This window comes from Aethina tumida, chromosome 2, assembly GCF_024364675.1.
Source record: "Aethina tumida isolate Nest 87 chromosome 2, icAetTumi1.1, whole genome shotgun sequence".
Lineage (NCBI taxonomy): Eukaryota > Metazoa > Arthropoda > Insecta > Coleoptera > Nitidulidae > Aethina > Aethina tumida.
The window spans coordinates 31,588,947-31,605,566 of NC_065436.1; the positions used below are offsets into that span (position 1 = coordinate 31,588,947).

At 25.5% G+C, this 16,620-nt stretch overlaps 1 long non-coding RNA gene across 2 annotated transcripts in view; it reads right to left on the reverse strand.

Moving 5' to 3' along the window:
- Positions 1-245: 245 nt before the first annotated feature.
- Positions 246-16,620, reverse strand: part of LOC109600447 (uncharacterized) — a 108,623-nt gene continuing 92,248 nt past the window's right edge. For both annotated transcript variants that reach the window (XR_007547321.1, XR_007547322.1), the window contains one exon: positions 246-277. This is a non-coding gene — a long non-coding RNA (uncharacterized LOC109600447). The remainder of the gene's footprint in view (positions 278-16,620) is intronic.

Genomic DNA, 16,620 nt, shown 5'->3' on the forward strand with positions numbered 1-16,620 from the left:
CTGTGGACCAATTCTGGATACATACACTGCAATTTCTGGTGCATTTCGTCGAGTTATTGACAGTACTTCATGGCCGTAATTGCAAGCTCTCGAACAATGGAGCATGAATTGGTTTTAACTAAGGCCCTCAATTGGTCGTCCTCACTAAGAAACCAAATAACAAAACTGCAATAACTTTCTTGACAATCTAATAATTATAGAAGAAGTTATTTAAAAGACAAATTATAAACTATTTATTGGAACTTACCTCAGATAAATAGAGAGCTAAATGGAGAATCTGAAACAAAAAGATTATGTAAGCTTTTTAATTTTTCCGGTGTTAAATACTAGTGCAAACATTGGCCTAAATAAAAGAGTTAATACAGCTCGTGTTTTCGCCAACATTAATTCACACATCCGATTACAAGAAAGGAAATCGTAATCTACTTTTATTGCTCTTGATAAACGCAGTTGTTTATTTGTTAGTCACCACTAAAGCACGAATTTGATATCTTAAAATGCAGCCAGCAACCAGAAAAAAAAAATCTCTTAAAAACTGAATTTCCATCAGTCGTTCGAAACAAATTAATTTTCGCCGTGCCGCCGATTGTTTATTCAATTCATTGAAACGGCACCATCGATAAACCCCATTAAAAACTTTTCATTCCGCCCGAACAGTCTACTGAGAAGTTAATAAACATCGGAGCCTAATTTATTTCTTTCCGGCTCTCGATTTTCCAACGGGGGGAGGAGGTGGTACAAATTCTTGTTTATTTTTCCACAGTTTGAGCGCGCGGCGGTTATAAAACTTCTCCAATAAATAAAACTTTGCAAACGGCACCGGGAGAAAAAAAGAAGTATCCGGGTCAGCGGCCCCGTTTCCAACATCCACATCAATTGTTTCGGGAACTTCGGGAGGCCGAGAGAGTGGAGAAGGAGGGCGGGCAGCTCCTGCGGTAATGTGGCAGATTTATGGGAATTTATGACGTCTTAAGTGAAATGCGAGGACCTCCTAAACACCAATATACTTTACTGCTCCGCGGAAAGCGGTCCGGCTAATTTTAGGTTTTATGTCTCCATAATGCCAACATGGAGTACTGTGCAAGCGAAATGGGCTGGTGTTGGAGCAGAGGCGAGTAATTGAAAACGCATAAAAAACTGATTTAAACCTATAAAATTTATATAACCGTGTTAAAGGTTGATGTTAAAATAATAAGTATTTTTATCTTGAGACGTAAAATAAAACTAATTAAATGTTTTTAATTATTGTTCCCCTTCCTGTTATTTTTATTTTAATCTTTATATCAATTTTCCAAAAATCAAAATTATAAAAGTAAGTGCATTTTTTATTTTATTATATTAATTATTTCGGAGTTTTGGGGGAATTCAGTTGTAATTTTATACATTTAATGTTTGAAGTAAGTATAAAAAATTAATTAAATAAAAAAGATTTAGTAGTTTTAATATTTCTAAGAAAATATACAAAATATTATAAATTAAGTCTAATATTGGTCTAAAAAAGTTCAAGAAAAATAAAGTTTCCTTAAACTTAATTACGAGTAAATAAAACTAAACTAAATTCAATATTTCAACTGTAGCTTAAAAATCAGATTAATGTTGAAAAAATTTGTTACATTTTAGTTTATGGTTTTCAAAAGTGTTACACATACAAAAATTACATAATACTTAAAAAAGCCATAAAGCATGAATTACAATCTAAAAAAGTTATATACAACATTTATTTGATTTTGGTGCATTTAGTTAAAATTTAAATAAATGTTTTTTATTCTATGTTTTTTTTTTCTATTAATAACTTGTGTTAATTTTCCAAAAATCAAATTAATAAAAGTAATAAGTACAATTTCATTTTATTATAATAATTATTTCAGTGTTTTTAGTGAATTTAGATTTAGTAGTTTTAATATTCCTTTGAAAATATACAAATTATTATAAATTAAATCTAATACTAAGTTAAAAGGGTTTTTTTTTAATCATAAAATAATGTTTCCTTAAACTTAATTACGACTAAATTCAGATGAATGTTAATGAAAATTTGTTGTTTTAGTTTCATTGTTTTAAAAAATATTCATAAAAATCATATTTAATGGTAAATTTAAAATAAAAGATGATTTATTGTTTTTGGTTCTCATAAAAAATGACATAAACCAATACAAATCACATTATTTTATATCGTAAGTCAAGTAATAGTACAAACTTAGAGATTTATTAGTTACTTAATGGATTTTGTAATAATTTAAATATTTAATTTTTGAAAAAATAATAAAAAATTTAGTGCAATAAAAAGTTGTATTAGTTTTAAAAATGGTAATGTATGTTTAAAAAAATAAAGAGTGTATAATCAGTTGTTGTATTTTTTCATTCTCCTTAAATTAAATTATATAAAAATGACACAAAAAATAATATAATGTATTTAATTTTAAAAAAATGGCATAAATCATCAATAACAAACTTAAAAAGGTAATATAGAATTTTATTATAGACTAAATTGTACACATTTGAAAAAAATTGTAAATATTAAACAGTTTTAAAAAATAAAATTAATTTTAAAAACCAAATTTAATGGTATATTTAAAATAAGAGATGGTTTATTTATTATCAATAAAATCAAGCAATTTCAAAAACTTAGACATTTATTTGATTTTAATGGATTTAATTAAAATTTATATAATTAAAAGTTGAAGAAGTTCAGGTGTAAAATAAAATGTTTTTAATTATTGTTCGTTCCCCTTCTTATTTTTTATTTGTTTTAATCATTTGTGTTAATTTTCCAAAAATTCAAAATTATAAAAGGAAGGATAAAAATTAATGCAATAAAAAAGATATAGTAGTTTTAATATTTGTTATATATAAATTATTACAAATTAATTATTAATATATATACAAATTTTGAAAAAATATATTGTAAATATTAAACAGTTCTGAAAAATAAATTATAAAAATAAAATTTAAAGTAAATTTAAAATAAAAGAAATTTATATATTATTTTTGTCTTCTGGATATTTTTAAGAAATTTATAGATCAATAAAATCAAGTGGTACTAATAACTTAAGACTTAAGACATATTTTTGATTTTGTTGAATTTAGCTAAAATTTAAATATTTGAAAATTGAATGTAAGAAAAGAAATGGTAGTAAACACCAAGTGATACCCAAAATATGTTTTAAAATTTTTAAACAATTCCATAGATACGTATAATAACGTACAATACAAAACATACGTACAAAGTACAATCATCATGAATACAAATTAATACTTAAAAGCAAGTGAAATTTTTTCCTTAACAAATTCATAACTAATAAAAATCATATACATATTCATATTTAAAGGTGACTAATCTTAAAAAACTAATAAATACAAAGAGCTAAAGTAAGTATTAATTTTATTGCTTTTTCTCCATATTTGTTTTAAATATTAAATTGAATTTAAAAGCGTTAAGTTATCTAATAGGTTAAATAATACTATAAACGGATTTTAAATTTTATCAATTAATATTAATGTTAATTATTAGCCAATTTCAATTGATTCAATTAACGAGAAACGAAATAATTAAAACCCTTCCAATTTCCATTTGTTTAAACGCAAATTTGTGAATTTTAAGCAGCGAATTCGTGTCCGCAAATCCCGATTAAATCATTAACATAAATGTGTAACGCACGGATATAAATGTGGCACGCATTACGGTTAAACTAAATGGTACTTATTAATTCCGCTCGAATTATTAATAACATCGATTAATTTGCGTGCGAAAGATTTGTTATAAACAGCTAATAACGGCCGGCGAATAAACATTAATCGGTTTTATGAAGTCCGGTTAAATACGACTCATTAAGTCCCCGAGCGGTGTAATGAAACTTGTTAAACGCAAAACGTACGACCGTGTAATCTGTTTGAATTTGATGAGACAGAGGTGGTTCGGTATCAACATGCTAAATTATCTGTGGCTGTGTTTCCCGGTAATTATATCCGACGTCGGATTGGATTGGCAACGCGTTTGCTTGTTGATATTTTATGTTTTTTTAGTGGCACCGCAGGTCAACAGGTCGGTTAATGGACTGTGTGCGACTATGTTTAATTGTGTTTGTCTTGTTCTAATTTTCATTGTTTCAAAAAACCGTGGGGTTCCGAGAGCAAATCTGATGTCGCAGTTAGTACCAATCCAGATTTCAAAGAAAAACTTAACAATTCACAACGTTAATGACAAATGTAAAAGCACAAAAAATAGATGCTAAACAGGTGATTATTTTAAATAAAAACCACAAAAAATATTTTATTATTGTTTTTTTATTATATTAAATTCATATTAGGATGATAGTATAATATCTGATTACAAAATAAAAAACAGAATTATTTATACAATTAATTTACAATCAAATTTTGTAGACTACAACTTTTTTTTAAAAAAATTAAATATGAATTTAATTAATTAAAAGGTACAATAATGTTCTTAAAAACTTACAGGAACATAAGAAATTACTATTTTATAATTTTGATTCATATTAATTGAAAAATCTTAAATTTTCTTTGATTTTAAGAGAAAATCTAAATTGGTTCCTATCTTATTTTTACAGAAAAAATTAATAATTCATAATGTTTATGAATCATAAAAGCAAAAATCATTTATTATATTAAATTATCTAAAAAAAGTACAAAAATTAAAATATTGATTTAAAATTAATTAATTAATTTAAAATAATTATTAATAGTGAATACAAAATAAAAAACTATATACCAAAATGTAATTAATTATTTATAATCTTTATGTATCACAAAAGCAAAAACACATAAAATAATAACACTAAACATATTTATTATATTAAATTATCGAAAAAATGTAAATGCTTAGAAAAAAACAAATTAAAAAGCAATATTTAAAACTAATTAAAAAATTTATTATATTTATATCGTGTACAAATATTAATAATTTACAATTTTTAATGTTTTATTCAAATCTATTAGTTTTAAAATTTAATTGAAAAAATATGAGTATTCTGTATATTTTATAAAAAATCTCATATTAGGATAATTATGTAACATCTGTATTTTTATAATTATGATTATCAGAGTGAAAAATAAATAAGCTAAATTATTTATATTAATAATAATACAATTAATTATGATATCATTATAACTTAATTAAAAAAATATGGATATTAATTTTTAAAATATTAGTGTATTTGTTTTTAAAAGCATCAATGAAGATAAGAAATTAACTGTAGTCTCACAAATTGGTTCCCATCTAATTTTTACAGAAAAAAATAATAATTCATAATGTTTATGAATGACAAAAGCAAAAACACAAAAATCATTTAAAAAATGTACTAAAATATTAATGATTGATTTAAAAAATATTTTATTATTATTTTATTTTATGTATTTATTAAGTTTATAAGTTTTTAGTTCATATAATCTGAATTATAAAGATTATCTATTTTTAAAATAATTATTATTAGTGAATACAAAATAAAAAACTGTATACTAATACGTAATTAATTATTTATAATCTTTATGTATGACAAAAGCAAAAACACATAAAATCATAACACTCAACATATTTATTATATTAAATTATCGAAAAAAATGTACATGCTTAGAAATAACCAAATTAAAAAACAATATTTTAAATTAAATAAAAATTTTATTATATTAATATTGTGTACAAATATTAATAATTTACAATTTTTAATGTTTTATTCAAATCTATTAGTTTAAAAATTTAATTGAATTAATCTGAGTATTTTGTCTATTTTATAAAAAATCTCATATTAGGATAATTATGTAATTTTATAATTATGATTATCAGAGTGAAAAATAAATAAGTTAAATTATTTATATTAATATGTAATAATACAATTAATTAAGTATGATATTATTATAACCAAAAAAATATGGATATTAATTTTTAAAAGCATCAATGAAGATAAAAAATTAACTGTAGTCTAAAGTGACAAATAGTTTCCATCTAATAAGGAAAATTATAGAAAAACTAACCTTTTTGAAAAAATAGAAATGTTGATTTATAAAAAATGTTTCTTTTTCAAAACTTAAAAAGACCCAAAAAAAAACCTTTTTTTTTAATTATAATATCTAGTTTATAAATTCTAAGTCTCATAAATTATTTTTAACGACTCATTTTCTTTTACCGTAAATTGATATTCTGTTGTTTAATGCCACGACATTTGAACAGGTTGGTTAATGGACTAATGGATAAGAACTGAGTATAATTGTGTCTTGTAATTTTTATTGTTTACACAAACTGTAGGATTTTGAGAGCAAATCTGAAACACTACTGCAACAGTTCAACGAACCGCATTCAACACGTTACCGATTCGGTAATATCGAAGTTTCATTCAATGATTAAATGAACATTTCCATATTGGTCCACCAACAATGGTTGTTAAGTTGGAATCGTTATTATATTTTCTATTTTGGGTGCTATCCGTCACTTCCTATCCGAGTACATCGCAGTAACCGAACCAAATAAAATTTTAATAAACAAACACAAACAGCTCCATATGGTGCGGACTGATTGACAACCGATTCGAATCCCATGGTCTCCATTTCCTTCGCGCACTTTAATTGGATTTCAATATTCGTCGGATCGTAAACCCGTTTTATGTGCATTTTACATTAGTTACAGATGATCGGACCAGAATATTATTTAATCGAATAACCAACACACCGATTTATTGACCGAAGCGAACACGACTATAAAACGCTTCTCTACGTCTCGAGATTTACTTTGTGTCGTCCCTTTTATTCCATCGCCGGCTAATAAAAAGGAACTGCTCGACGGTGGCTTGGGGTTGAGCCCGTTTATGAAAATTTATGGCGGCCAAAGTGAAACACGAGCACCTCCTAAACAGCAATGGAGTTTATGGGTCGCGGTCCAAATTCCACTTTAATGCGTTTATAATAAACATGCAAATTATTGGATTAGTATCTAACCGCCCTTTATGCGTAATAAACGTGGCCAAACTACCCGAGAAATTCGCAATCAACTAATTGGCACGATTTAAACTTTAACGTTATGAAAGTTGAAGAACTCTGTGTGTCTGTATGTGTGTGTGACGGGTGAGATTATTGATTTTCCACGTCACAATTATAATTATTAATCATCATCATCCAGCCGACAATTAGTATTAGAGGGTTGCGTGAAGTGTTGCCCTGGGAACAAAAGTGGCATTAGCGTTTTACAAATTATGGTGCATTGTCGTGGCCGTCGCAGCCGGTCCTAATAAATGCCCTAAATATTTAATGCGGCCCAATTTTTCAGCGTCGGACGCGATCGATGCTCTGGCGTGATGGCAAAAGATTAACTTTTGTTGCGGCGCATTTTGGTTTTAAACAAAAAAACACGAATGACACTAAATTAGGACACAGACAAATGTCACAACAATTTACTAAGGTTGCTTATCTTTCAAAAAAAAATCGTGAACTATTCGGTATTTAAAAACATTGTCTATTTTAAGCAATTTCTAGTAATTTAGTGTGTCATTTACAATTTTATTTTACTGAAAATTTTAAATTAATTTAGTGTCATCAGAATAAAAAATAAAATTGTGAAATGTCACCGTTATATAAATTTGATAAATTCCAATTTCCAAATAAAATTACAGTAAATCCACTCCCTATTATTTTATTGAAACAAATTATAGATTTATTATAGAAATGTAATGGTAATATAAATTTGCTTAATTTCAATTTTCTATTAAAATTACAGTAACTATAATATTTTAAAAATCATATTAATCAATATATTTCAAAATGCTATATTCTAAAATTTATTTTTATATAAAATGAATAATCTGAAAAATAAATCTTTGTATTTTACAAATTTATTAGTTTTTAAATTTTATTTAAATATTCTTTCAAAGATTATTTGAATATTTTGTTATTATTTATTTCTACTACAATAATATTGTATATTTTAAAAAATCCGATAAATTAGGAATATAATCCAAATTTAGGAAATTTTTTCTTTTGAAATCTTAAATATACGTAAATTTTGAGCATATATTATTTCTAATAACTAATTAATCATGCAGGTACACAACAATTTATTAGTTTCAAAGAATAAAAAAAAATGTCGTGCACTGTTCAATAAATTCACGTACTAAATTTACAAACTTCTATTTAAAGTGAAGAATTTTTAATGTATCAATTATAATTTTGTTTGACTGAAAATTAAATTTAATCAATACCATCACAATAAGAAATAAACTTATTAAATGTCACCGCAATATAAATTTTGATTAACTTTAATTTTTAATTAATATTACAATAATTATATTTTAAAACTCCTATTAATCAGTATATTTTGAAAGCTGATTAATTATGTATTCTAGAACTTTAAGAAAAAATTTTGAGAAATAGTTTTACAAAATGAAAAAGCTAAAAAATATTTATTATATAAAATACTATACAAATTTATTAGTTTTTAAATTTTTTTAAATAAATCTAAATTCCAAAGATTATTTAATAATATTTTATTATTTATTTGTACTAAAATATCATTATATTGTGTATATTTTGAAAAAATTGATAAATTAGAAAGATAGATAATAGAAAAGTAGGTGAATTGTTTAAATTTTTAGTTCAAAGTGAAATGTTATATTCGTATTATGACTTTTTTGAAAAATATAGGTGTACAGAATACATTAAAAAATAAACTTGCTGATTGCTGATTATTTTATTGAAACGAATTATAGATTTAAAATATAATATTTCAATCAATATATTTTAAAAACTCATTAAATACTATATTCTAAAATCTAAGAAAAAAAATTAAAAATCCAAATAATATTTCAGTAATTTATTCCCATTTATTTTATTGAAAGGAGTTATAGATTTAAAATATAATATTTTAAAAATCCTATCAATTAATATTTGAAATTGAAAAGATCATTAATAATATCTTCTAAAATCTAAAGAGAAATATTAAAAAATTGAAATAAAATTTCAGTAATTTATTCCTTATTTTGCCGAAACGAATTTATTGAAATGTATATAAAATACAATATTTTAAAAATCCTATCAATCAATATATTATACGATATTCTTAAACCCAAAAAAAAAAATAAAAAAAATGTAAGAACTATCGAGTATTCTAATAAAATTTAATGATCCTATAAATAATATTTTATATAATTTATATTAATATATGGATGTGATATAAAAAAAAATTCATAAAAAACGTTTGGATTTGCATAACGTTAAGGTAAAATATTAACAAATTTATTTAATAAATTTATTATTCTTAAACTTGTCTTTTTACAATAATAACTTAAAATTTTAGATTTTAGAAGAAGGTCTATTTTAGAAGTTTGTTTAAAATAAAATGAAAAATAACATATTTAGGTAGCATTATACATAGTTCCTTTCAAACAAATAAAATTTTATCGTAAACTTTCTGAAATAGAAAACATTTCTATAAAAAGTGAAATGAGATCAAATCATTTATAATAAAAGACAATTGCGGGGGTGTGAAGAATGTCGAAAAACAAACGGCGACAACGCGATTGCGGACATCTTAATTGCTCCCGAGCAAGCCACTAATAACTTCCTAATAATATAGTGTTTCATATGTAATACGGCGTGTCGTAAAAATAAACCATTATTTTCGGGCGAAAGCTTAAAAATAAAACGCCGCTAATGCATTTCCGGTATCGGCACGTATTTTTCGTTTTTCCACGTCCCGTCCGGATGGCAGACAAAAGACGAACACCACAACGCGATAAGTTGACAGAATTGTTCCGAGAATTGCGAATTACCGGCGCCAATTAATTTCGGTTTTCAACTACGCCGTCCACAATCCGGCGTGCGGTTTTACTTCTGAACTGTTCTGCATTAAGGCCGCGGTCGGTTGCCCGGTTGTGCACGGCGTAATTAAAATTGTTGCCGGTTCTGTGTCGATGGTAATGAGGTGCGCGATGGAAGCAGGAACTGTAAAAAGAACTGCTGCTGCCGTTTTCGCAGTGCGCGATGCTGAATTTTACTTAAAACCTTAATGGAACCTGTAGGCAGGCATCATTAAATTACTTAGCGGGTTAATAAATCGAGCCGGTAGCGCAGAACGGGCGACCGCATTCCCCGCCTCCGGTTTATAAATCAATTTGGTAAATAATTATAATATAGGTGAAAGGACGGTCGGGCGGACGAAAGTGTTTTTAAAAAAGAAGAGCGATACCGGCCACCGTTTCTTATTTCCCCAGGGCGCACTGCCACAACAATGGATATTTGGCCGCTGATGCCGCACAATTGGGAGCCGGCTTTTATTTCGGATTGCCGCGCTCCAAAACGCCAATTTTTGCTGTAATGAACGGAGATTTTTTACAAAGGCATATAAAGGATTTAGCGAAAATTGTCCTCCAGGACAAAGAACGCATTTATTTCAAACAAACTTCTTACTTTTTCATATTATAAAACAAAATGAGCAGTTAGAAATAATTTATGTTGCTCTGATATTTCGAATATTTAAGATTTTCTAGTAAAAATTAAAAGGAAAAATTTACTTCTCAAGTTTATTGAAGACTTAAAAAAAATTCTTATTACATCGTTTATAAACCAACATTATACTTTTTAAAAAATAAACATAAAATTAGTTATTTATTTTTGTACACACTCCTTACCCTCTCAAAGAATACAAATATTGCAAAACCTTAATATTTTTTAGAAATTAAATGAAGAATAAAAATAATCAGAAAGTCTTAGAAAATAAAATTAAATAAAATTTAATAACAAACTTCTTACTTTTTTATATTATAAATCAAAATGAGCAGTTAGAAATACTTTAGGTTGCTCTGATATTTCGAATATTTAAGATTTTCTAATAAAAATTAAAAAAAAAAATTACTTCTCAAGTTTATTGAAGACTTCAAAAAATTCTTATTACATCGTTTATAAACCAACATTATACTTTTTAAAAAATAAACATAAAATTAGTTATTTATTTTTGTACACACTCCTTACCCTCTCAAAGAATACAAATATTGCAAAACCTTAATATTTTTTAGAAATTAAATGAAGAATAAAAATAATCAGAAAGTCTTAGAAAATAAAATTAAATAAAATTTAATAACAAACTTCTTACTTTTTTATATTATAAATCAAAATGAGCAGTTAGAAATACTTTAGGTTGCTCTGATATTTCGAATATTTAAGATTTTCTAATAAAAATTAAAAAAAAAAATTACTTCTCAAGTTTATTGAAGACTTCAAAAAATTCTTATTACATCGTTTATAAACCAACATTATACTTTTTAAAAAATAAACATAAAATTAGTTATTTATTTTTGTACACACTCCTTACCCTTAAAAAAATACAAATATTGCAAAATCTTAATATTTTTTAGAAATTAAACGAAGAATAAAAATAATCAGATAGTCTTAGAAAATAAAATTTAAAAATTTAATAACTAACAAATTCAAAAAATATAATAAATTACATATTCTTAAAAAATTAAATACATAGAAATATTAATAAAATATATTGTTATTAATTAATTATTAAATTTAATTTTTATAAACTTTTGTTTTTCGTGGATAATTTAATATGTCACGCATATATATTATATGTATACATATAATAATTGTTCATTCCTAAATAATGTTATATATAACACAACAATTAATATTTAATATTATACAAAATTTTTGTATAAAAGCTTTTCAGTATCTTCATATTCTAATATTTTATAAGCAGATCACGAATTTAAAATATAAAAATATTATATTTTAATTTAGTTCTAAAAATTCATTAAAAAATGATATTAAAAAAAATTAAGAAGTAATATTTTTTGTATATATGCTTTTCTGTACCTACATTTTTTAATATTTTAGAAACAAATCAATAATTCAAGTTATGAATATTTTAAATATCTTATATTCCAATGTATTTTTAAAAGTTTATTAAAACTGATATTCTAAAATCTTAAAATAAATAAAGAATTTTCAAAAATCAAATATTTAAAGAAACGGATTTATTACAATAAGTTTATTAATTTCTATTAATTGTTAGCATTATGCATGCGAATTATTGTATTTTATAAATTTATTAGATTTTAAATTTTATAGAAATTCTGAATTTTTAATGCTTTTTAATTTATATTATGACCATATATTAATATAAATTACAATAATATTTTTGAACTTTTTAATAAATTGCTCCAGAATAACTTAATATTATAATTTAAATAAAGTTCACGATCAAATTGAAATAAACTATAAATACAAAATATTATAATTTCTATTATTATTCATTATATTTAAAAAACCTTATTAAAACAGTTAAAATTCAAATATTAATAAAATAATTATGAAATTAAAAAAATTAAAAGAAACTGAGTTTAAAAAGATCAATTTATAAATTTAAATAAAATTCACGATCAAATTGAAACAAACTATAAATACAAAATATTATAATTTCTGTTATTATTCATTATATTTAAAAAACCTTATTAAAATAGTTAAAATTCAAATATAAATAAAATAATTATGAAATTAAAAAAATTAAAAGAAACTGAGTTTAAAAGATTAATTTATAAATTTAAATAAAGTTCACGATCAAATTGAAACAAACTATAAATACAAAATATTATAATTTCTGTTATTATTCATTATATTTAAAAAACCTTATTAAAATAGTTAAAATTCAAATATTAATAAAATAATTATGAAATTAAAAAAAATTAAAAGAAACTAAGTTTAAAAAAATCAATTTATAAAAGATTTTTTTCAATACCATTAAGAAGTTATTAATGGCTTGTTCTGGAGCAATTAAGATGTATCCCAAGATGTCTCCGCTCGTTCCCCCACATTTTAGCCACCCCCGCAACAAACGCATCTTTCACCCGTCCCCCCGCAGCCCGCGATAAGGCAAACGGTTCGAAATTAATTAAATACCGTCCCGCCGTAAAAAGCAAACAAGCGCGATTATCCGGCGTTGGTACAAAACGAAGAAACTGGTCGACTGGTTCGAAAATGAAATTCTCCACGCTTGTTGGTGGCTAGCGCGTGTGTTTGCACAATTATCTTCGATGGCGTGTAAGGCATTCTTGGCAGCTTTTTAAAAGCCCCGTCGAAGGTGCGGGCGGGACGGAGATGGAGCGCCGACAACAGAACCGGATCGACGGTTTTATGTGCGGTCCGGTTTTCGAGACGATTTGCATGATAACCACTTTGTTTAGTGTGAAAAGTAAATAAATGCGGCGAGGAACGTTCGAATCTGCACCAGAAACGACAAGAATGCGAGGCATCCGACCATTAATATTTAAATTGAGTTGTTGCTTCCTGAAATTCGTTAAAATTTTTGGGCCGTTGAGATAAACTCGGGCGTTAAAAATTCTGTTCGCATAATTGATTTGTTTACTATTGCTGAACATGGTAAAAATATTTTAACAACCTGCACCTTTGACCCGGCGCATTAACCGCTTGATTGACGTATTTATCACAAAGAATTTATAACGGAGAAAGCAACCTTAAACCGAATCTAAATATCAACTTGTTACAGGCCTAATTAATGGATGTTTTTAAATATCACAGTCGTGCCGTACAACATATTATTAATTCATCCGCATTGTTTCAAGCAAATTGTGTACGGGGACAAAGTGAGAATGGAGTATCTTTGAAATTCACGGTCTTCCTCCAGCGCCCATTAGATTCCGTCTAGTCGCAAGGAGCATATAAATATTCTGGATATGCAACCACCAACAGGAAATGCATATGTGCTGACGCAACCTGCATATTTGGCGTAGTCAGGTAAAACTAATAACAATAATTTAACATACATGTTATAAATAATAAAGTTATGGTCTCAGGAAAAAACAACAACCTCGTCGCTGTACGGTTTAGGACTTGGAAAGTTTATTATTGTGCTTATTTGGACGGATATTGTTGCTCGTTAGCGACAATGTAATTATAATAAGCGGGAAATTTATGCGGATTCATCTTGGCAAATGGCATTTTGATGTTGTGCATGCAAATATGTGTGGCCACATTTTTCATGTTTACTTTACATACATATTATATTTAAGAACAAAAAGTTCTTGTTTGAAATTACTTTATAAAAATATATTTAATGTATGTACCGTAGAAAATTTAAATATTATGCATAATCTGGCAATTAAGATTAATTATAATAAGAATAGTAGTAATTTTTTAATTTGCTGAATAAAAAATTATATATGTGTATTATTTTAATTTACTGTTTTTTATTGTAACATACCACTAGAATACTTTTAAGTTATATAGTATGGTTCACTTAAAAAGGAAACATCATTTAATGTTTTTATTTTTAATTCAATTTTAATGAATAACTCAATAGAGAACAAAAAACTGTACACATTTTAATAAAAAAAATATCTCAGGACATAGTTAAAAATTAAGGAAATGTCATAAAGGTATTTTTCATTAAAAATAAAATTTTCTAATGAATTTAATATCCTTGAAAATAAGTAGTGCATGCCAAATTTAATAAAAAAATAAAATATGAAAAAATTTGATATTTACTTAAATAAACTATTAGATTGGACAATCAGTTTAGTGTTAATTAAAATATTAAAATTATACAACTGATTCATGTAATATTGTCTGATATTCTAAGACATTTTTGACATTCAATTCCATAGTTTGGTATAAATTTACTAGACTAGAAATCAATATTTCTTTAAAATTTGGTATACACATATTTTATAGGTTTTGAAACCTAGTGGTACAGAAAATATTTATTGCATACATGAAGCTCTTTACTGTTTATTTTTTAAGTTATTAAATATCCTTAAAATTATGACATAACATAAATAAAAAAATAAATAAAAAAATTACAGGGACATTTTATATAGAGTATTAAAAATTAAAATAAACATCTTCGTTCAATCTTTTAACTAAATCAACGAATAAAATGTGAAAAGTATCTGTAAATTAAAGTTTCCAACTATACCCATTTACTGAGTTTTGTACTCTTTTTTCGCAAACCGTACTCTTTTCAAATCTGTACTCTGAAAGTACTCATTTCTTTAATTTTTTACTCGTTTGTATTTCTAATTTTTTTTTTTTAGATTATATTATTTCAATTTTATTAATTAAATATATCCATTCAATTTTATTAATTAAATGAAAAGCAGTTTCTTCAGCAGTCGAATTTGTAATGAAGGAAGTAAAAGATATTGTTTTTAATGAGAATTTTCTCTCTGAAGAAAATCGAAGAATAAATTTATATTTAAATGAAGAAAAATTGGAGAAATGGAACGATGAGAAAATAGAACTTGACAAAAAATGGGTAGAAATTTTTCGGCATTTTAGAATAGCACATATCCCACATGAAAATTTAAAAGTTTTAATAGAAATTTCCTTATATTGTCCACTAATGCTGCTGTTGAAAGGGTATTTTCACTAGGTAATGATTATTGGAGCAGTGAGAAGTCGCAACTTTCTGTAAAAAACGAAAGTTGTTCGAATGTGGCTACATTATTAGATTAGCAAAAAAAATCCACTCAGAAGAAAGATATGTTTTTCAAAGAAAAGTTTTTATCGTTTTTTCTTCTTTTTTTTTTTCACCTATGAAATACTTGCAGAGTGTACTCTTTTTGAACAAAAAATAGTTGGTCACCTTAGTAAATAGAGTATAATTGCATTAAGAAACAATGTCATCTGACAACTCAAACAAACTAAATTATAAACTAAAATATGAAGAATATCTGACACTCTCATATATTTACCTTAACCATCCGTTTTGTCCAGTTTAGTGCTAATTAAAATGTTAAAATGTACAATTGACAGACTGACGTCTTTAGTGAATAGCTAACTATGAGAACTAATGAGTTAGCTCATTATCTTACATTCTGAGATATTTTTGACATTTTTTGAGGGAAAAAAATTGGTACAATAATGTCATTTTAATTACACTACTGACCAATATTTGTTGTAAAATTTGGTATACACATATTTTAAAAAACACTTTAATCAATCAACCTATGTCAAGTAATATAAAAATATATTTTTATATTTTATTTTTGCGCTAATATTCCTCAGAATTATAATATAAATAAAAAAGTTACAGGAATGTTAATATTTATAGATTTAACCTTAAACAATTATTTTTCATTATGTCTGTTATAGATAAATTTGAATTTTTCAATTTTTCAGTCAGCCAACAACATAAATTAACATAACGACTTAAAAATCACCCTGTAATATAAAAGTGAAATCACCTTCCAAACCAACTAAATAGTTCTTAAAAAGCAAATCGAATCCTAAAGTTCCAGTAATAATTTCACCCTCGTCACTTCATTGTAACTGGAGAAAAAAATAGTTTTTGAGATTTTTTCCCAGAAAATTGAACCTTTCATTGCACACCAGGTAAAATATTTGCCGGTGTGTACTTAATACAGTTACACGGTGGGTGTCGGGAAAAATAATCCAGTCACAACATTTGCGGGCATTTAGGCACATTTTTATTGTGTTACACGGACAATCGACGATTTTCATAAATCCAATTGTTCGCATTTTCGTGCATTGTAACATTGTTACACATCTCGGCTGGAGATAATTTGTATGGAGAAACGTAAGACCCCGAGAACTATCGAATAATTGGATTTGAAGGAAACGACTCGGGTTTCGGACATT